The sequence below is a fragment of the Phacochoerus africanus genome, chromosome 5, assembly GCF_016906955.1.
Source record: "Phacochoerus africanus isolate WHEZ1 chromosome 5, ROS_Pafr_v1, whole genome shotgun sequence".
NCBI lineage: Eukaryota > Metazoa > Chordata > Mammalia > Artiodactyla > Suidae > Phacochoerus > Phacochoerus africanus.
Window position 1 is genome coordinate 92,520,330 of NC_062548.1, and position 24,297 is coordinate 92,544,626.

Here is a 24,297-nt window from a genome sequence, read left to right on the forward strand (position 1 = left end):
CTGCTGAAGATTCCCGAGAGCTTTGCTTTCAATGTCCTTCCCTCACAACAAGCCACATTCACCCCTGTTTTCCCAGGATGTCCTCCAAGAACTGCAGTCAGGTTTGACATAGATCCCCATGGAGACTTTTCTTTGCCCTGGGACCCAGTGCATGAGAAAGTCTGTGTGAGCCTTTTAAGAATGGGGTCTCGGTTTCCCCCAGTCCCATGGAGTTCCTGTGCACAAGCCCCACCGGCCTTCAATGCCAGATGCTCTGGGGCTCTTTCTCCCAGTGCCAGATCCCCACATGAGAGAGTTTGATGTGGGGCTCACAACTCTTACTCCTGTAGGTTTCTGTAAACCAGTTAGTTTCCAGTCAGTGGGGCTTCCCGCCCAGGAGGTATGGGGTTGTTTATATCACAAAATCGCCCCTCCTACCTCTTGATGTGTCCTCCTCTTTTTCTTCTGGAGTCGGATATCTTTTTTAAGGTTTCTAGTCCATTTGGGTGAAGAGTGCTCAGTCTTTAGTTGTGACTTTTGTTGTTTTTAGGAGAGAAGTTGAGCTCCAGTCCTTCTATTCCACCATCTTAATCCTGTCTCTGCTCTCATATGTATTAAATTGGACTTTTCAAGAAATTTCTCTTTTCTCTCAGCATATTAGGATTTTTTTAAGTACTTGTATTACTCCTAGACAGTTGTTCCCCAAACTGATTGGCAATTAGAATAAGTAAAGCCTTATCACAGAGCTTCTTACTCTATGGATCTAGGACAGGCTCATGAATATCTATTTTGTAAAAGTTCCTCAGCTAATTCTAATGCATCCAATCCAGGACCTAGAATTTTAGAATTCTTTCCAGAGATTCTGAACTTCCCTAGGGTAGATACCACTGGGTAAGGGGAAAATAGAGTAGTCGAAAGTATAAATTCTAGTAACTAATTGAGAATTCTAGTTTTACCACCCATTAGCTCTATGTTTTTGGTAAATTAATTAATTTCCCTGGGATTAGTTCCCTCATTTGTAAAATGAATTTTGAAACTCATAATTTTGTTCTGAGGCACATTACACCTGGAATAAGGCAGCTCCATACATACTATTGTTACTATTGTTAACTTGTGTTCTAAAGTCAACACAAGCCATGTTGTCCACATTAAAATAGTACTTTCTGATTTTCTTTGAAAAAAAGTTAGGTAAATTTTACTTTCAGAGGATTCCTGGTGCTCAATAAAATACCATATAACTAACTAGGCACTAATTTAACATCTATTCTTAGAAATAAGATGAATCAGATGTGGAAATTGCTATTGGCCTGTGGTGGTAGTAGCAGTTAGGATAGGCTAGATTATGCAGACTTAACAAATTAACCCTGAAATCAGTGGCATAACATAGGAAAAGTACTTTTTTTTTTCTTCATCCTAACACATGACAAATGCAAGTTCAGGAGAACTTGAAGGGGAAACTCTACTCCATCCAGTTGACAGTGTCTCTACCATTTGGAACATTTTCTTGCTTGGCAGAGGAAAAGGCAATGGAACAATCACTGGATTTTCAAATTTTGTTTCAGAAGGAATCTTCATCACTTCTCATAGCCCACTGACCAGAATGACCCACATGAGCCCAGCTAACTACAAGGAGTATATGGAACATGAAGAAATTTCCTGGAAGTTTTGCTGAGTCTAGCCTGCTGGCATTCATAATAACACTTAGAGCCACCCAAAAATCAGTTCTTACTGTGTTCTAGGAAGTTAAATACCATTTCTAACACCATTTTAAAGCCTTCGTACTGTAGATATTATCTTTTTACAAAGGAGGAAACCTAGAGATAGAGAAGCTTGTTAACGTCTTGTATCAAAATATCTCCATATTTCTCCATTCTTCTATTTCCACCACCCATCAAGGAAATGCTATGGCTATCCTTTCAAAAGCTGATCCCTCCACTTGTGCTGTGTTTTTTTTTTTTTTCCCCAGAACTTTGCATTTGACCAGTTCTTTCTCCCTCATTTCCAGCCTCTTCTTCATCTTATGGAATGAACAATCACCTTACGGCTTCTACAACCATTTAAAACCATAAAAAATGCCCACACCCTTTCACTTTCCTTTCACTTTACTTTTAAAACTTCTCCAAATATTGTCTATGTAATATTTCTACTTCTTTATCACTCACCTAAAATCATGAATCTGCTCCGTTCTCAAAGTAACTGTAGTTATCCTCTGCAGCTGCAGGTACACAGGTATTAGAAATCATGATGAAGCAGAGGAACATCAGAACTAAAGTTTTAGAATTTAAGTCCTTGTGCCTTAATCACTTAGAACCTCTGGCAAACTTTTTAATTGAGTGGGCTCCAAGTTCTCATTCTGAATATTGGCTCCATAATATTTGGCCTGCCAGCCTTACACAGTGGTTAGATAGAAGATTTTAATGTAATCATGTATATAAAAGTAGTCGAGAAAGCATGTAATTCAGAATATCCCCTCATAGTTTTTATTTGAAAATGTAATGACTTCTTCTCAGTCCTTGGCTCTTTTTGCATATTTATTACATCTCAAACATGTTCCACACTCTCACAAATCCTTCTGTGAACTGTGCCTCATTATTGTTTCTCCTCAATGTATAAACTGAGTCAGTGTGATCCTGAACTTCAGACTTATCCCTAGATCTTCTCCCCCCTCTTCCTTCCCCAGTGGCTTCCCTCCACTCCTCTCCTCCTCACAAAGGGTCTTTTGATGGTGACTTTATGCCTCCATCATCTATATCCTCCCATTCACCAACTGACCCATATATTTGTCTTCTCCACAAACTTAACAACTTTTTATCCACACATTTCCTTTTAAGGTCTCCAATTGCTTCCAATTTTCAAATCCAGTGAATAATTTTTAGGCCTTACCTTATTTACATTTTCTACAACTGACCTGTTGACTACTTCCTAATTGAAATTCCTCTCTTCTTCATATTCTATGGTAGCATTTTCTTCCATCTCTGTAGCCATTCCTTCAAAGGATTTTCCACAGAATTCTCTTCTTTTTTCCATCCCTAATGTGTTAATGTTTCTCAAGTTTCTATTCTTGGTCCTCTTCCCAACTCATTTAAAATATACATTCTTGGATTAGTTAATCTATTCTCACAAATTGAGAGCAAGATAGCATTCTAAGGCTGACAGCTTCTAAAACAACATTTATAATCTGACGAGGAAACCAAAAACTCACCTCTGATATATTTCCCACAAAAACAATATTGCACTATTTTCACAAAACTGTATAGCATGAACACTTGATTCCAGGAAGCCTATCTCCCTACTGCTCCTCAAACATATCTGACTACTGTGCCACTTCTACTGCTCTATCGATAATTCCTTCCCTCCATCCTCTTGCACTAATCCAAATATTACTGATTATTTATGTTCTACTAGATCCCAAGGCCTTCCAGTAACTCATCTTAGATTATAATTTTTCTATGAATTAGTTTCTCATATAAACATACCTTAAATATCTTACTTTACTAGGATATAACAATTTTTTCATAGGATCTTCTATGTCCCCACAATGTTTGCCCCCAGCATTTATTTTGTACACATTGCTCTCGAAACAAGCCACAGCTGACTAAATCAACTTGTCCTAAAATGAATTAGTCAGAATCTCTGTCCTAATAACTAACTAATTGGGACTCAGAGATGGGTAGTTTATAACTCTGGCTTGACTACTTAAATGGAAAATAAAGCTCAGAATAACAGGGAAGCCGTTTTAGCCATGTACACAATGAAGCAGGAAACTCAACCTACTAAAAAATTAGGAAGGAACATGGTAACTAAGCAGAGGGGCAAAGGCAGTTGTTGACCAGGTTTATAACAGTTTTCCATTATCTGGTGATGTTTTACTGCATATCTTGTCTTAGGAAAATATATTCAGGTATCCATCTAATTCTTTTCTGCCTTGTGGTGTAATTTTATGACACTGTCAGCAAAAAAAAGAAACATAGTCAGGAATCACTCACTTTTAACTTAATAACATATTAACTCTGCTGTTACTTAGCTATTGCAAGTGTATATAGTTTGTCGCTAATTAGGTTGCTGTGTTTCTCTAAGGTGGGAGTTTTGTCTGATTTTCTTTTCCTTAAATCCTCCCACAAGTGTCCTTTACAGTAAGCACCACTGGAACTCAATGAAACCCACTGAGACAAACACTTTGTTAAGCTTAACTCTGTTTCTCCTCTTCATAGTCTGCTGCAATGCTGTGAAAGAATTTGATACTCTCATATTTGAGCTAAACAAGTGAGTTTTTGAAATTCCCACATCCATTCCTTTCAATATTCTACCTTCACTTTTTAAAATAAAGAAGTACATAGCAAAATAACAAGGAATTGGGTTTAGGCAAAGAAGAGCTTCAAGACAGGATGCTGACATTTCCTCATAAAATCAAATGTTGTCTTATTCTAATATGTTCTTAATATTTGCTAGTATTTGCAAAAGGGTATTGAGGATGGGGAAAGATGCTTAAATAATAGACCCCAAATTATGGACCAAATAACCCTTTGTCCTTAATTATTTGCAGAATTTAATGATTATATCCAAATCTGTTGTGGTTACCACTGAGTAGAAAAGGGCTAGGATTAGCAATTTGAACTGGAGTCTTATCCTTACTCTGCTTTTAATTAATTATATGACCTTTGATAAGTTTATTTAATATTCCTATACTTCATTTTCTTCAGATGCCAATTAAAAACAGTAATATACTATGCATCGCACAAGGAAATGCAAAGATTAAAAAGGATAATAAATTATAAATACATTTAGAAAACTATATTAAATGTGGTCTTAGGAAGATGAATACAATTTTAGCAGAATTTGGCTGTGAAAAGAAACCTCTAGAGATTTAAAATATCCCTAAACTTATAATGAGATTCTCTATTCTCCAGGTCCCTTTCTTAGCCTGTGTTTGGCCTACCTGCCGTTTATTCTTCTCAATCTTTTTCTGGCTTCTCTTGAGGCCAGAGTGCCAGCTGTGTGATAATTCTGTTCTAGCAACAATTCTCCCGAGGAAGCAGTCAAACTCGGAATCTGTGACTGGTCTTAGAAAGAGAAAAGCTCCAATCTGCAAACACATGATATCATTTCCTTGACATTGCTCTTATCACTATACTTTTCATAAAGACTTTGAAGCAGGAAACAGTGGCCTTGTGATGGAAACCACAGCATCTTACAATGTAAATATGGTGAATGATCACTATTATTGGGGGGGGGGGACACTAAGCTATGCCTCAGAGCTTAGCATAAGACAGGCTGAAATGTGTTTGGCCTTTATCAACCAAGGATGAGCCTAAAATGGGAGATATTGATCAAGCCATGTCCTATCACTATGACAAGCTTTTATATGGATTCATTTTCATTTTAGATAAGACAGTGAAGAAAAGACAATGTTGATTTCCTTTGATTTATATTTTTAGAACAAATCCAGATAGAGTGAGCATTGTTGTTTCAGTGAAAGAAGATGTGTGTGCCTGGAGATTTATGGGAAAAAGAAATTGTTATAATTATCAAACCTGAGAAGTAAGCACCATGCATACATAAACAGGATTTCTCTTTCTTCCATTTTATTTGTCTTAACTACATTTTTTCTAAGTCACCAAACAAAAGCCTAAATCTCACTTTTAAATTTTTTGAGTAAATGAAGAGCCTTGTCTGTGAAAATGCTCCCTGACCAATTTTAATACCTTAATGAATAATACATAAATTTCATTTCCTCCTGATCCTCTTTCTATGTGGCAGCCAAAGTGATCTTTTGAAACTTCAAATGTAACCATGTCACTTCAAATCTGATCATGATTAAAATTCTTCAATACATCCCCATTGTCCAAATTATTATATTTTTAAAAAGAGCTTTAAGAGTCCCCAATTATCTCCGAAACTTTTTTTCTCTACAGTGTGCCTTGTATCACACTCCTCTGTTGCACTGCTCCCCCAACACAGAATCAGGTACTCTAGGTTCTAGTTATACTGACTCTCTTACAAACTCTAAAACCACGACATTTTCTGCCTCCATCCAAGAAGTTAACTGATCCCTAATTCTGAGATGTGCCCCCTTCTACAAGCCCCTCAACATCCAGTATTCATCCTCTCCTATTTTTTAATCATAGTTATCCAATGTCAGTTTTACCTTATATCCCAGCACTTAGCCCAAAGCCTGGCAACAAGGCAATGCTCAATTAATACCAGATGGAGGTCCTATGAGAGATGGCTGGAAGATACAGAGGAAGCAAAGGAGGGAAGAAGAAAGATACTAGGGAGATCAAGAGCTTTGGAGTAATCTGGTGTATTGCTGAGTTAGCTGTCATCTCTCCTGTCTGGTTTCTTTATTTCCTACTGATTCTCAGATCTGGAGGCAGTAGTTGGCTTCCATCTTCCTCCCATGCTCTAGGACTTCCTCATCTCTGCCTCTTCTCTTATCCTGAACTGTGTACTCTCCACATCAGTATCTGATCTTCACTGCCACATTCTCCCCACTAAAACAAAGTTCTTTGGTCTCAAGACTCTTAGACATTAAAAAGGATCCCTGTTTCATTAAAGGCTGGGGATTTCTATGGTATTTCAACCATAAAAACACATCATTTAATGAAGAAAATTCTAGTAAAATCTAGTAAAGGCTGTGTAGCCAAAGATGAACCCAAAATTTATTGTAACCAAATAGCACACAATCAGGGAGAACTGATCTCCTTAATCCAATCTCTTATCTATATCCATTTAGTTAGGCAGCTCCAATGTGAAATAAATGGCAGTATTAAATGTACCAGGGTGCCCTGAAAAGATTATACTTCTTTTTTTTCTTTGTCTTTTGTCTTTTTAGGGTCACACCTGCAGCATTTGGAAGTTCCCAGGCTAGGGGTTGAATCAGAGCTGTAGCTGCCAGCCTATGCCACAGCCACAGCAATGCGGGATCCGAGCTGTGTCTGCAACCTACACCACAGCTCATAACAACACCAGATCCTTAACCCACTTAGTGAAGCCATGGATTGAACCCGCATCCTCATGGTTGCTGGTCGGGTTTGTTAACAATTGAGCCATGACAGGAACTCCTAGACTTGTTTTCATATTGCATTTTTCTTTGTTAACGATAGAAATTACTACTCACATCATACTAAGGGCAGTAATAGGAATTCATTGTAGAAGGTGGCCTTTCTAGGAAGAATAGATGCTTAAAGAAGAGTCTCTGGAAGGAAAACACAAATAATCCTCTAAGTAAAAGAAAGAAAAAGAAGAGGGGCTTTCTGGCATGTACATTCATCAGTAGACACCAGAATCACTACTATCCCCAATATATCTATTTTTTATCTGCTGCTGCCTGGAATATTGACCAAATCTGCCCACCTGGATTTATACAATCTAAGACTGAATGTGACCTTGAAGAACTGCACTGATAAGTTTCTGATTATGCCACTGTCTTCTGAACTCAACCCTTAGATTATAAACTTGTAAATGTAACAACATTATTCCCTTAACTTTGCATTTCTTAGTGGATTTTCAAAAAATCAGTTTAATTGTAGTTAAAAGGAATCGGTTATCTTATGCCGGCTCTATTTTTATGGGTATCTTGCTGGTTCACGCAGCTATGGTAAAGAGGAAGAATGCTTTACTTCTTACTAAGTCAAACTTGAATGATGCTAAAATGTAATTTGTTATTACAATCATCATTAAACATGTGTGGTAGAGAATGCCAAGACAGAAGATATGCACCCAATTTTACTAAAAGAAATAAAGAAATTAGCACAGAAGTACCAGAGAATAGCAATAAGGAATTTTAACTACTGGGTACCTGCTGAAAGTCTCATTTCTATGAAAGCAGTGCATCTAAAAAGTTATTGAGAATAAAAGATAACTAAAGTCACAAATGTGAGGAGAAGGCCATAGGTAAAAAAGAATAAAGGCTGTTGCTACCTAATGTAAGTGAATTCCTGTCAAATAGAACCAAATTCTTTCCTGTTGAACTTGATCCAAGATTTATTATCACAACCTAGGGCAGTATAAGTGTTTTACTTCCTAACCATGCATCCTACTTCACCACCATTTCCTTGTCTCTGCTCTTGTTACCTTGTTCCACTATCAGATTTCTCAAAAAAAATTACACTCATGCATCTTGTGTCCTTAATTAAATTTACTAATGATCTGGAGGTTACAGGAGAAGTATTAGGTCACATGGCATTCCATCCGGGCACAGAATTCTAGAAAGTATAGTCTGGCTTCTCTGTCACAACTGATTGTGAAGAGAATCAATCCATAGCAGTTTCCTGACCCCCATCCTCTGGGAAACATAAAGAAGACATTTTTTTTTCTCACTCATTATGTAAATTATAGATTATGTTAAATAGGCTAAATAAGACAACTCCTATCTCTTTCATCCATTTCACTTTCTGAATTCATTTATTTTATACTTCATTTGTGTTTGTTATAAAAATATTGATACTATTAGATGAGTATAACATTTGCATGTAAAAAATTCAAATTGATTACATATACATTTATACATAGTAGCAAATAAGAGTGGCGTCTAAATAGTTTAGGTCCATTAGTGACCATGTCAAAACTCAAAATTAATATGAATGATGTGTAATATTTTTAATACATTTTCCTCATTATTTTATGGTTTTTAAAGGGAAAACTTTAAAAATAAAATATCACTTCAAACATTCATTCATAATGAACTACTAAGGTGATTAAACATTAATACCACATACATGCAATTAGCTCTATTTGCTTTAAAGTTATGCCTATGGAAGTAGCAAATGAGCATAATTCAATAATAGCCTAGTAAGTTTTTTTCATGTAGACATATGATCTGGAACATTCTGGTTGTTTTTTTTCTATAAAAATGCATGTTCTTATCATTAGAATTATCAAGATAATCCTTCAAGATACCATCTCCCTTTTTTTAAAAGTGTATAACTTTTATGACCATTGTCTAATGAACACCCTAGCATCTCTGTAAGCATTTCACTGAATAAAACTTTAAAATATCATTTTTCTTCCTGGAGTTCCCATTGTGGCTCAGTGGTAATAAATCTGACTAGTATACATGAGGATATGGGTTCAATCCCTGGCCTTGCTCAGTAGATTAAGTATCCAGCATTTCTATGAGCTGTGGTGTAGGTCACAGATTCAGCTCAGATTCTGTGTTGCTGTGGCCATGACACAGGCCAGCAGCTGCAGCTCTGATTTGACCCCTCGCCTGGGAACTTCTATATACTACATGTGTGGGCCTAAAAAAAAAAAAAAAAAAATTCTTCCAATTAAATAAAATGGAGCCAGCTACCAAATGCTATGAGGGGTTATATGTTATAGTACTTTTTTGAAAGAGCCAGAGTTCCTGTCATGGCTCAGTGGAAATGAATCTGACTAGTATCCTTGAGGATGCAGGTTCAATCCCTGGCCTTGCTAAGTGGGTTAAGGATCTGGCAATGCTGTGAGCTATGCTGTAGGTCACAGATGTGGCTTGGATCCCATGTTGCTGTGGCTATGATGTAAGCTGGCAGCTACAGCTCTCATTCGACCCCTAGCCTGGGAACTTCCATATGCTATATGTGCAGCACTAAAAAGACAAAAGAAAGAAAGAACCATAAATTTCCTACAGATTGTAGCTTTGATTTCTTTGAAAGGTGTAGACTCCAGAGATAAAATTTTCAGAACTTTTACTTGATATTTTGTTCTAAAAGGAAAAACAGCTTAGAGCTTAAGGAATAAACTGTCCTTCAGGTCATCAATATGTAACATTTCCTGTCCTGTTCACAGTACAGGCAATCAATAAATAGCACAAAGCACATAGTACAATCACACTTAGGTGGAACAAAAGAGGCATAAAATAGGCCAACCACAAAATAACCTCAGTTACCAGAGGATTGATATAATTCCCTGGAAATGAGTACCCTACTTTTCAAAGAGTCTTCACCTAAAGAAACACAAATTGTTAGAGCAAAAAGGAGGCAGCCTTTACAGAAAATTGCTAAAACAAGCAGTGTGCCTATAACATCTATCCAGGAATTTCTATTGTGTTCTGATTTCTGTAACCATTTTTTAATATCACTGAGATACTGCCTCCTTCTCTACAGATCATCAATATTTCTTAACTCTGCAATCCAGCACAAGCCAATAATTTGCCCTTTGACAATATTGTATAAAAATCTCATTCTTTCTAAAACATAAGCTCTACTAATAAGGGATATATGACTCTATTCTGCTCACTGATATATCATGGGCACCAAAAACAGTACCTCATGCATACATAGTGTTGCTTAATAAACGTCTGTTGAGGAATTCCCTCAACCTACTGTTACCTGATAAGGCATGAGTTTAGACAGTCTGCATTAGTCTGTGTCTGAATTCTAATTTTTTTTTTTACTTCCAAGGATCCCATTTACTATTTATTCATCTTGGATTTCATGTTTTGAAGGATTTGATCTACTGATTGGCATATATTAAGTGAAAGTTTTCCATATGTATAGATATACATATATGTGTGCTTTACATCATTAATCAAAAGGGAGTGTGAGAAAAAGCATATCACCATATTGAATTGATATATGATTCTAGAAAAACAAGAAATGTCAAGAAGAGTCTCCAGTGGCAGTGTTGGAAGACCCTGAGCTCACCTTCTCCCATGGACACACCAAATCTATATTTATACATAAATCAATCCCTCCTTAAGAAGACCTTCAGTCTGACTGAACAGCTACTGTGCACACAAAGACCACATAGAGATGGGTAGCAAACACATAGATACAAGTATCCATGGGAGCCCCACTGCCAACTCAGTGACTTGCAGTGGGGAGGGATATTGTTGACGGGCCCAAGCACAGACTCACCCACCCTAGGACAAAGCAAAAAAAAAAAAAAAAAAAAAACTAAAAAAAACCCCCCAAAAACAGCAGTTTAAAGGGCAACTAGACTGTATGGGAAAGAAATCCATTACTAACCCTAGAGTTTCTGCCATATGGGTAGGGAACTGCAAGAGCCCTCTCCAGGGTCAGAGGTACCATCAAGTAACTGCCTGTTCCATTTGGGCCTGTACCTGTTCTAGTTCCATTTGCCCCACCTAGGCAGCCTCAACCCAGGGACAGCCCCTACAAAAGCCTGTTTCAAGCCCAGCTCCCACACCAAAGCAACTTCAGGCACAGAGTTTCCCAAGGACACCCCCCACCCCAAACCAAAATCAGCCACTTCACTAAAGTAGCATTGGGTACACCACTCCCCAGAAACTATTCCCATATAACACTCACTATAGCTCCAGCTGGCCAAGTCACCAGCCACAGTAGTCCTCACAGAGGATGCTCCCACACACAAGGTTACTCTTTCAAGAGCAGGAGAGGTAGCTGCTTTGACTAATTCATGCAAGCAAAAAGTAAAGGGCAAAAATTGAGAAGAGACGAGAATATGTTTCAAACAAAAGAACAAATAAAGCTTCAGGAAAAAAATAAAAAGAAACTGATGAAATGGAGATAAGTAATTTACCTGATAAAGAATTCAAAGAAAAGATCATAGGATGTTCACTAAACTCAGAATCAAAAATCTCAGTGAAAACTTCAAGAAAGACTTGAAAGAAAAAAGAACCAATCAGAACTGCACAATACAATAACTAAAAGTTAAAAACACACTAGAGTGAATCAAGATCAGATTAGACAATACAGAAGATATGGAGAAGTAATCTGGAAGATAAAAGTAGAGGAAAATAATCAGAAGAGAAAAAATAATAACTTTTAAATGACGAGAGTTTAGGAGTTTAAGGTACCTCTGGAACAATATAGGGTACCAAAAAGAAAAGAGAGAAAGGGACAGAAAAACTATTTGAAGAAATAATGGCTGAAAATTTCCCTAACCTGGGAAAGGAAACAGATATCCAGGTACAGAAAGCACAGAAAAAAAATTTCCAAACATGATGAACCCAAAGAGATTCACATAAGACACTGTAATCAAAATGACAAAAGTTAAAGGCAGCAGCAGAACACAACTCATGACATACAAGGGAAACCTCATAAGACCATCAGGTAATTTTTCAGCAGAAATTTTACAGGCAAGAAGGGAATATCAGGATATATTTAAAGTGTTGCAAGGAAAATAAAATATGAATTAGTATACTGCATCCAGCAAGGTTATCACTGAAGAAAATTAAAGGAAAAGATGAAGAGCTTCTCAGACAATCAAAACCTAAAGGAGTTAAACCGATCTAATAAGAAATGTTAAAGGGTCTTTTTTAAGTGGAAAAAAAAGGTCATGGCTAGAAATGAGAAGATATATGAAAGGAAAAAATCTCACTGGTAAAGGCAAATATATAGTAAAAACAATGATCAGGCACTTAAAAACTAGTATGCAGGTTAAAAGATAAAAGTAGCACAATCAAGTATAACTACAGTATCTAATTAAGGATACACAAAATAAAAAGATGTAAAGTGTGACATCAAAACATGGGACAGAGTAAAAATGTAGTGTTTTTAGAATGTCTTCAAACTTCAGTGACTATCAACTTGAAACAGGTGATTAATATATATGCACTTAATGTTAACCACAAACTCCAAATCTGTAGTGAATACACAGAAAATAAAGAAAAAGGAATCCATCAAACCACTAGGGAAGAGACTAAAAGAAGAAAAGAACAGAGAAGAACCACACAAACAACCAGGAAACAAGTAACAAAATGGCAATAAGTACATATCTATCACTAATTATTTCAAATGTAAGTGGACTAAATGCTCCACTCAGAATCTTAAGTTACCTGAATGGATAAAGGAAAATAAGACTAATCTATACGTTGCATAAAAGAGATTCACCTCAGATATAAAGACAGAAATAGACTGAAAAATAAAAGGATAGAAAAAGATATTCCATGCAAAAGGAATGAAAAGAAAGCTGGGGTAGCAACACTCCTGTCAGATAAAATAGACTTTAAAACAGAGACTATAACAAAAGACAAGAAAGGGCATTGTGTAATGATAATGGGGTCAATCTAACAAAAGAATACAACATTTATAAATGTTTATATACCCATCATAGAAGTACCAAAATATATAAAGCAAATAGCAACAGAAATAAAAAGAGAAATAGAAGCAATACAATAATAGTAGGAAACTTTAATACCCCATTTACATCAATGGATAGGTCACCTAGACAAAATCAATAAGGCAATATTGCTATTCACCAACATGTTAAACCAAATGGCTTAATAGGTATCACTCTAAAACAACAGAATACATATTCTTTTCAAGACTATGTTGAGCATTCTGAAAAATAGATCACATATTAGAGCACAGGATAAATCTCAACAAATTTAGAAAGATTAAAATGGCACCAAAAATATTTTTTGACCAAAACAGTATGAAACAAGAAATCCAATATAAGAAGAAAACTGGAAAAAAACCAAACATATGGATACTAAAGAACTTGCTCATTTATTACAACCAGTGTGTTAATGAACAAATCAAGGAGGAAATCAAAAAATATCTTGACCTTGTACATGAAAACACCAAATGGCAGATGACACTGATGCTTCAGGAGGGCCCAGAGGACCTGGGGGCTTCTGCAGAGGCTTTGGCAGTGTCATCTGAGGCCAGGATCATGGCCAGGGTGAGGCTGTGGAGCTCACAGAGGCAAAGCCAAGGACAAGGCGTAGCTCCCTGTCACCAAGCTGGGAGTGGTCAAATCATGATGATCAGGTCTCTGGAAGAGATCTATCTCTTTTCTCTGACCATCAAAGAATCCGAGATCATTGACTTTTTCTGTGTGCATCCCTCAAGGATGAGGTTTTGAAGATCATGCCTGCATGGAAGCAGACCTGTGCTGGTCAGTGGACCAGGTTTAAGGCATTTGTCACCATCAGGGATTATGGCGGACACACTTGTTTGGGTGTCAAGTGCTCTAAGGAGGTAGCCACTGCCATCCGAGTGGCCATTATTCTGGCCAAAGCCTCCATCATTCCTGTGCTGTGAGGCTACTGGAGGAACAAGAGGGGCAAGCCCCATATCATTCTTTGCAAGGTGACTAACCACTGTGGCTCTGTGCTGGTGCACATCATCCCTGCCCTCAGGGGCACTGGCATTGCCTCAGCCCCTGTACCCAAGAAGCTACTGATGATGGAAGCTACTGATGATGGCAGGAATTGACAACTGCTATACCTCTGCCAGGGGCTGCACTGCCACCCTGGGCAACTTCCCCAAGGCCACCTTTGATGCCATTTTTAAGACATACAGCTCCTGATCTCTGGAAGGAGACAGTGTTCACCAAGTCTCCTTATCAGGAATTCACAGACCATCTTGTGAAGACCAACACCAGAGTTTCTGTGCAAAGGACCCAGGATCCAGCTGTGGCCACCACATAGTTATATATAATCTTGAGACAAATGAAAATAGAAACAAAACTGTCCAGAATCTATTAGACAAAGTAAAAACAATCATAATAGATAAGTTCAAGGTGAAACAGACCTACCTCAAGAAACAAGAAAAATCTCAAACTCCCTAAATGTACATTAAAACAACAACAACAACAACAACAACAAAGTAAGAATAGGCAAAGTCCAAAGTTATTAGAAGGAAGATAATAAGAAAGATCAGAGCAGAAATAAAATAGAGACAAAAAAAAATAGTAGAAAAGATCAATGAAACAAAGAGCTAGTTCTTTGAAAAGATAAACAAAATTGACAAACCATTAGCCAGGCTTATCAAGAAAAAAGAGCCCAAATAAATAAATCAGAAAAGAAAGAGAAGTTAGAACAAATACCATAGAAATACAAAGGATCATAAGAAGTTACTATGACCAATTATACACCAGTAAAATTGACAGAGCAAAATGAATAAATTAATAGAAACACATCCTCTAAGACTGAATAATGACGAAATAGAAAATCTGAATAGACATATTACTAGTAACAAAATAGAATCAGTAATAAGCCCCTACTCCATCCAAAGAAGTTCAGAACCAGACAGGCACACAGGTTATTTCTAGCAAACATTTAAAGAAGAGTTAATACATATTCTTAAATTATTATAAAAAATTAATGATCGAACAGTTCTAAATTCACTTTACAAGGCCAGTGTAACCTTTATACTGAAACCAAAGACAATACAAAAATTAAATTACAGGCCAGTAAGCACTGATGAACATAGGTGCAAAACTCTCAACAAAATATTAGCAAAGTGAATTCACAATGCATTAAAAGTATCATATACCATGATCAAATAGAACTCATTCCAGGGATGCAAGAATGATTTAATGTCTGTAAATCAATGTAATACACCCATTAACAAAACAAAGGAGAAAAATCAAATGATAATTTCAATAGATGCAGAAAAAGTATTTGACAAAATCCAACATCCATTTACGATAAAAAAAATTCTTAAAAAAGTGGTTATAGAGGAAATAAATTTCAAGTTAATAAAAGCCATATGAAACAAGTCCACAGCTAACATCATACTCAATAGTGAAAAGGTGAAAGCTTTTCCTCTAAGATCAGGAACAAGACTAGCATGCCCACTCTTGCCAGTTTTATTCAAAATAATATTGGATGTTCTAGCCATAGCAATCAAATAAGAAAAAGAAATAAAATGCACCCAAATTGGAAAGTAAAAATAAAATTGTCATTTGTAGAAGACATGATACTACATAGAGATAACCCCAAGAACTCAATGAAAAATTATTAGGACAATAAAGGAATTCAGCAAAGTTGCAGCATACAAAATTGATACACAGAAATATCTGGCATTTCTCCACACCAGTAAAAACTATCTGAAAGAGAAATGAAGGCTACAGTCTCATTTGCCATTGCTTAAAAAATACCTAGGAATAAATTTAACCAAGGAGTACAGTTTTCAGAGCTCTACTCTGAAAATTATAAGATGCTGTGGAAGGAAAGGAAGTCCTACAAATAAATAGAAATATATACCATACTTATGGATTGGAGAATTAATATTAAAATGTTTATACCACCCAAAGTAATCTACAGATTCACTACAATCTTTATCAAAATAGCAATGGCATTTTTCATAGGACTATAGCAAATAGTCCTAAAATGTCTATGGAATCACAACAGATCTCCAAACAGCCAAAGCTCTCTTAAAAAAGAACAAAGTTAGAAGTATCACTCTTCAGGCTTAAAATTATATTGCAAACATACAGCAATCAAAACCATATGGAACTAGAACAAAAACAGACATTCAGATGAATGGAACAGAATAAAAGTCCAGAAATAAGCCAGTGCTCATGTGGCTAATTAATCTATGACAGACAAGTGAAGTAAGAATATACAATGGGGAAAAGACTATCCTTCAATACACAGTATTAGGAAAACTGGACAGCTACATGCAAAAGAATGGAATCGTATGATTTCATATACCATATATAACAATAAACTCAAAATGAATAAAAAATTTAAAGTCCTGAAACCACAAAAATTCTATAAGAAAACATAGGCAGCAATAACTTCTTTGATATCAGTTTTAGCAATAGGTTTTAAGATATTTCTCCTAGATAAGGGCAACAAAAGCAAAAATAAGCAAATAAGACTATATCAAATTAAAAAGATTTTCACAGTAAAGAAAACTATCCATAGAATGAAAAGATAACCTACTGAATGAGAGAAGATATTTGCAAATGATATAGCCAATTAGGTTTTGATATCCAAAACATATAAAGAACTCATACAACTCAATATCAAAAAGCACAAACAAACCTAATATGAAAATGAGCAGGGGAGTTGAGTAGACATTTTTATAAATAAGACAGATATCCAGAAGGCACATGAAAAGGTACTCAACATCACTAGTTATCAGGGAAATACAAATCAAAACCACAGTGGGTTTTGTGAGCCACATGGGACATCCATAGAGCTACCATATGATCCAGTAATTCCACTGCTAGGCATATATCCAGGCAAAACTATCATTGAAAGAGATACGTTCACCCCTATGTTCATGGCAGCACTATTCACAAGAGCCAAGACATGGAAACAACTGAAATGTCCATTGACAGATGAATGCATTAAGAAGATATGATACATGTATACAATGGAATATTACTCAGCTGTAAAAAAGACAAACTAATGCCATTTCAGCAACATGGATGGAGCTAGAGACTCTCATACTAAGTCAAGTAAGACAGAAAAAGGCAAATACCATATGATAACACTTATTTGTGGAATCTAAAATATGGAACAGATGATCCTATCTAAAAATAACAAACAAACAAAAAACAGAAACAGAGCATGGCCAAGAAGAGCAGACTTAGGGTTCTGATGGGAGGGAGAGGAGGGAGTGGGAGGAATGGGAATTTGGGGGATTTGGGGGAGGCAAACTGTTATATCTGGAATGGATGGGCAGTGGGATCCTACTGAACATCACAGGGTAATGTGTGTGATTACATCACTTTGTTGTACAACAGAACTTGATAAGACATTGTAAATCAACTGTAATAATAATAGAAAAGAAAACAAGGATGTGAGTTGCCAAAGAAATATACTTCAGATGAAAGAACTTACAATCAAAAGAACCAGGATTCTAATCTGATCTTTCTGATTCTCAAGCCAATCCACTTAATCACTGAAATAGTCTTTTTCAACTATTTGCAGAGAAATCTGGGGACCCATTCTTTGGAGTGGAATCAGAGAAGGGAGAATTAGGTCTAAGTGAGGCATCAAGATGAATGGGCCATCGAAGGAATGCAATACCATATTTTACTTACTATTCAGGCATTCAAAGACATCATTTTTTGTGTGTGTGCATGAGCTGATAAAATTTCCATATAAACTTGCCTCTGAACTAGAATTACAGTAATTAGAATTATTATGGTCATTTCAAAATGAGATTACTACTTCAACATCATTTATTATAACATAACAATATTGGGCTTAAGTTAAGAATTTGGAGGGGAAAATAAATAAATTAGAATCAATTGGAAAAAAAATGGGATACCACCTCACACCTGTAAAATGGCTATTTGCAAAAAAGACAACAAAAAGCAAGTGTTGGCAAGGATGCAGAGAAAAGGGAATCCTTGTGCACTATTGGTGGGAATGTAAATTGGTTTAGCTGATATGAAAAACATGGAGTTTCCTCAAAAAAACAAAAAATAGAACTAACATATCAGTATTATACTTCTGGCTATTTATCAAAAAAAAAGAAAAAAGAAAAGAAAACACTAATTCAAAAAGGTATATTTACTCCTATATTCACTGCAGTGTTATTTGTAATAGTCAAGCTATGGAAGCAATGTGAGGATTCATGGATAGATGAATAAGGATGTGGTATATATACACAATGGAATATTATTCAGCCATTAAAAATAATATAATCTTGCCATTTTTATTAATATGGATGGACCTGGAGGATATTACGCTGTGTGAAATAAGCCAAACAGAAAAAAGCAAACATTATATAATTTCACTTATATGTGGAATCTAAAAGACAAACTATCAGAGAAAACAAAGCAAAACAGAAACAGAGTCACAGATATAGAGAACAAACTGATGGTAGCCAAATAGGAAGGGGGTGGAGAGATGAACAAAACAGGTGAAGGGGATTAAGAGGTAGAAACTTCCAGCTATAAAAGAAATGTCACAGGATGCAATGTACACCTAGGGTATATAGCCAGTAAAATTGGAGCAACTTTGTATGGTGACAGATAGTAACTGGTCATATTGTAGTGATAATTTTACAATGTGTAAAGCTATTGAATCACTATGTTATACACGTGAAACTAATATAACTCTGCATGTTAATTATAATTCAATAAGAAATATGGCTCAATAGCCCCTGTTGCCTTGTCATGAGTAGATATGACTCTCTCTCTTTTTTTTTTTTTGGTCTTTTTGTCTTTTTAGGGCTGCACGCATGGCATAGAGAGGTTCTCAGGCTAGGGGGTCTAATCAGAGCTGTAGCCACTGGCCTACACCAGAGCTACAGCAACGGGGGCTCTGCGACCTACACCACAGCTCATGGCAACACTGGATCCTTAACCCACTGAGCAACACCAGGGATTGAACCTGCCACCTCATGGTTCCTAGTCGGATTCATTAACCACTGAGCCACAATGGGAATTCCTTAATTTTTTTTTTTTAGATATGATTCTTATTAATTAGACTTTTTGAAGTAATGAGACTATTTTATGGATTTTGCCACTTAGATGTTTCTGTGAGCTTGGGAGCCATTGGTCTTTGTCAGCTGATCAGAAATATTTATATGAAAAATAAATATTGCATATATATAACATTAATGTATATACATTTATGTATATTTGCATACATATATACATTTATAGTATAGTTTAATATATTTACAGTGAAATATCAAATCTGAAAGTGAATAGATTCAACAAGGTTTTTCATACTGAGAATAGGGAAGTTATGTGCGGTGTTTTTTTTTTTTTTTTCCTTCCTGGAGAAGTTCATAAAATAGCAATAATAAAATTAGTCATAAATTGGGTCTGGTATTAATGTCAGTTAGCATCCCAATGACATGACAATGGTAAAACACTTAAATTTTATTGACATCAATAGCTATTATCAAGTCAGTTTTATTGATGTTATAATAAAGAAGGCTGAATTTCACAAAGCTCCCAGTAATTTACAGTATCAGTCAGAAAGCCTCTGGAATAGGTTGACTGCACACAAATATACAAAATAATGTCAGGTCAAAATGCTAGCTTATAGATATCTTATCCTGGTATAATAGGTCAAAACAAATAAAAAAATATTACTGAGCAAAAACTATGAGTCAAATCTCTGCTAGAAATTACAGAGAATAAACAAGGAATAGATATGGTTCCAATCTTGAGTTGGGTATGAGCTGGTTGAGGATACAGGAAAGTCATGCATCAAGAATGTAGTGCTTGTCTTCCCCCTGCAGCTTTTCAGAGTTAGATCATTTGCGATCTCCTCTCTCTGTCTCCTGCCTCAGTTGAAACCTATCCCTTTTCTATTCCACTGATATAGCCTTTTCAGATCCATTCTCTCTCTCTCTCTCTTTTTTTTTTTTTTTTTTTTTTGGCCATGCCCATGGCCTGTGGAAGTTCCCAGGTCAGGGATGGAATCCATGCCACAAATGTAACCAGAGCCACAGTAGTGACAACATTGGATCCTTAAGCCTCTGAGCCACTAGGGAATGCCTCAGATCCCTTTTTTTTTTTTTTAATTTAGGGCTGTGCAGCATACAAAAATTCCCGGGCTAGAGTTGAATCAGAGCTGCAGTTTCCAGCCTAACCACAGCTACGGCAATGCCAGATCTGAGCCTTGACTGAGACCTACAGCACAGCTCATGGCAACGCCAGATCCTTAACCCAATGAAGGAGACCAGGAATTTAACCCTCATCCTTTTTTTTTTCTTTTTTTTTTTGGTCTTTTTGCCTTTTCTAGGGCTGCTCTTGCGGCATATGGAGCTTCCTGGCCTAGGGGTCTAATAGGAGCCATAGACACCGGCCTATGCCAGAGCCACAGCAACGCAGGATCCGAGCTGCATCTGCAACCTACACCACAGTTCACAGCAACGCTGGATCCTCAACCCACTGAGCAAGGCCAGGGATTGAACCTGCAACCTCATGGGAAGTTCCTAGTCGGATTCGTTAACCACTGCGCCATGATGGGAACCCCTAACACTCATCTTCATGGCTACTAGTTGGCTACTAGTTGGGTTTGTTACTGCTGAGCCACAATGGCAACTCCCTCAGATCCAATTCTTATGCTATCAGTAGAGTTAACCTGAAACTCAAATCTGACTGTGTCACTCCCTTGCCTAAAAATTTCAATGCCTCTTTCATTACTAATTCCTTAACACTGAATAATACCCTTAAAAAATTAGTTCCTCTTATCCCCAAAATAATTTCCTAAGGGTCCTTATTTTCCTTTTTGTGAATTTTATTTATTACTGTTTATTTAGCTATCGGATATATATCCTCCCTCCAAACCAGGCTTCCTAAATAAAACTTGCTACTGTTTATTATAGCATTATTCTGATCTGTTGAGCAAGAAGCAATTTGATTCAATCTTTTGTCTAGCCCTGTGTGATACTATAGCTACTATGATATGGCTTCAGAGTATGATAACTATGCTCTGGGATACAAGCTCATGGAGGACAGCAACTGAGCAACCTCCTGTGTAGTAACTGTTTATACTCAAGTATCAGCATGTCAGTAGATAATTTCTTTAAATATCTAAATTGAAAGAGGATCATAAATTCATAGAACCACAGATTTCAGAGTAATTTTAAGAATTATTTGCTTCAAAATTTTTTTGCCGATGAAGAAACTGAGATCCACAAATGTTAAGTGACTTGGCCGAAGTGACAATTACTTATAAACAAGGTTTGCAGGAGTAAAGACTGTCACTCTTAAATATTGGTCTTAAATATTTTTATTACAGAGAAACAAAGAGATGGTAGATTAGATAGATAGAGAAATAGACTAAAAGAGATAACAGATAAGGATATAGTTTATTAGAGACAGGAATGCATGCTGCTTATTACTAGTTCTAATTATGACTTTAAACAATTCATAAGATCAAAATCAATTATTTATGTGTTAAGCTTCAACTCAGAGTTAACACTAGATTATAGAGAATTTATTCTCTCAATTACAGAGAAGTTTTTAAAAATTACAATACTTCTGAATCAGGATAGGAGAACAGATTCATTTAGTACTTCAGGTATCAAATTATCAACTTCTACTTAATCCACCAGCAGTTCCTGGCAAACACAACTGGCAGAGGCCAAAGAAATAAAACTAGTTAGGTAATGTTAAAATCTTTGAATGGAAAACCTGGGAGTCCTAATATAAGAAAAACTTCCTATCAACCAATTATGGGCCATAATCTGAATCCCACCTCCATCAGAGGACCTTACATCCTTCATCACAGAACTTTCCACACATCAGCACATTGGAAGGATCACTGAACAAAGAACCACCAGATAGTATTTTAAAGATGTGAACATAGGCACATGACATAAAAAAATCAGATGAATGATCCCCCCACCATGCCCTCTTATTTATGGAAAATCTGAGGAAGAAAGGAATATAGTAGGGTGAGAAATCCCAAACTGGCTGACAGGATTATTTTTTCAGTCTAACAAGAGGGCAGAGCACAGCCCTGAGATACATTGTAGACCATGGTCTCTGTGCTTGTCTTGCCTGGAGTCATGCACTGCACAGAAGCTTGCCAAGGGACTGAAAAAGTTGTTGAAATAGAGAGTCATTTCATTTCTAGAAAAGAAGCTTTCAGATACCTCACTGCTACTTAACCTGAGAGAACTGAAGTCAGGATCTCAAAAAGACATTAGCACTCCTGTGTTCATTTTAGCGCTAGTTGCAGTAGCCAAGATGCAGAAACAATTTCAACATCCTTCAACAGATGAATGAAGAAAATATGGTATTCATGTACAATGGAATATCATTCATGTACAATGGAATATCACTCAGCCTTTAAAAAGAATGTTGTCCCATTCTGCAATATGTGACAATATACATGAACCTTGAGCACATTATGCTAAGCAAAATAAGCCCAGTCACAGACAAATACTGCATGATTCCACCTATATAAGATATCTAAAATAATCAAATGCATAGAATCAGGGAGTGGAATGGTAGTTGCCAGGGGCTGACAGGGAGGGGAAATGAGGAGTTACTAATCAATAGCCATAAAGCTTCAGTTAAGTAAGATGAGTAAGTCTTAGAGATCTGTTGCACAGCATTGTACCTACAGCCACTGATACTGTATTGTATACTTAAAAATTTGTTAAGAGGATATATCTCTGGTTAATTGTTCTTAACGCTAATAAAAAAATTTTAACTCCTCTTTCTTGAGTCTGTAAACATAAATCTTTACCTGCTATACTTCAATACTTAAATGATTTTTGAATTGTTCTTATTAGACTATGTCATCATAAAATCACTATAAACTGTGGCCTGCAAATGGGCCCAGTCCCTGCTACTGAGAGCTCTAAGTCTCTGCCAGGCATACCACTTCCTTCTAGACAGATCATTTACTTGGATGAATGAGAGCACAGTTATCAGAGGTAATTAGACATAGCTTATGTGTGTTTCCAAACACAATATTGAACTCACCTCAACTAGAAGGAAGTGGTGGTACTAATTTCTTCCATCAGTCCCAAGAAACAAACACTCTGTTGATTTGCTATGTCCCAGGCAAGAGATACTCACAATGTCCATGTGTACCTTGAACTACCTCTACAACTCCATTTCCAGTTATTTGGCAGGTCTAGTTCAGCAGGAACATCAATGCTGGATTGTCCATCAATCTGGGTATATACCCTTTGCATTTGTTCTCCCTGTGCATCATGGAGAGGCTGCTCTCTCCTCCATGATTTCCTATTCCTGGGTTGTTGGATCTGTTACTTTAAATGTACATAAAAAACACTTGATTTGCTGTCTTCCTCTTTTTAAAGGCACTTCAAAGTCATTACTTTATGGAAGTTAACATATAAATCTACTCTCCTGTTATTCTATGGAAAATCGTCTTCAACTTTCTGTATGTCCTTTCCTAATCTTCTATGCCACATTGAAAAGTACCCTCTACTGATAATGTGCTATTGATGGATCTGCACTAGTCTATTCCTGGCCCCTTATAAATCTTATTTGGAATAATAAAAGTATTCATAAGATCGTTTCCCGAATATATTGCATTTAATCTAAAATTTAACTCATTTTTCCGTTTTCATCAACCTTTTTCTTCATATTTAAAAACATTTCAGTTTAACTGCCTCCAAAAAAATGGCAACAGGAACTATTTCATTATCCCTGGATGTAGTGCCTCAATTCAATATTTTTTGTTTTTTATATTAATTAACCCTTCCAAGTTATTACTTTAAGGTTAAATAAAATCTTTTCTAAATTTCTATTATTTTGGACCTCAAATTTTCTATTAGAGTCTTTACTTTTATTGTGTCTTAACACTGTGTTCATCATCCAGTTTTCTCACAGCTACATGTTAATATTCCTAATTGTATTTTTCTCATTTAAAACACTGATAGCATTATTTTTGTACAAGTGTGGTAATGGAGCTTTCTTGTTAGCTTTATTTTACCTTTGTGCTTTTACGATTAGGTTGGCCTTATAATTCTATAAGTTAACCAAAAATATTTAAATCTAGTTTTTAAGGTAAGAAAAAAAAGAAAACAAATTACATTACATGATAGCCTATATTATTTCCTTCAACTCCTTAAGCAAAGCCACTGATAATGATATATTTAAGGTTTATTTCTGAAACATTAATTTTAGAGGAACAAAATTCTGTAAGCTCTACTATTTTCATTCACTATACATCAATTATTTACCAGAGTGGTACAGTGTGGAAGAACATGA

The 24,297-nt window shown here is 36.2% G+C and overlaps 1 pseudogene; it reads left to right on the forward strand.

The window, feature by feature from the left end:
• The first annotated feature begins 13,479 nt into the window (after window positions 1-13,479).
• LOC125126841 (40S ribosomal protein S2-like) lies at window positions 13,480-14,320 on the forward strand (annotated as a pseudogene).
• Window positions 14,321-24,297: the final 9,977 nt, after the last annotated feature.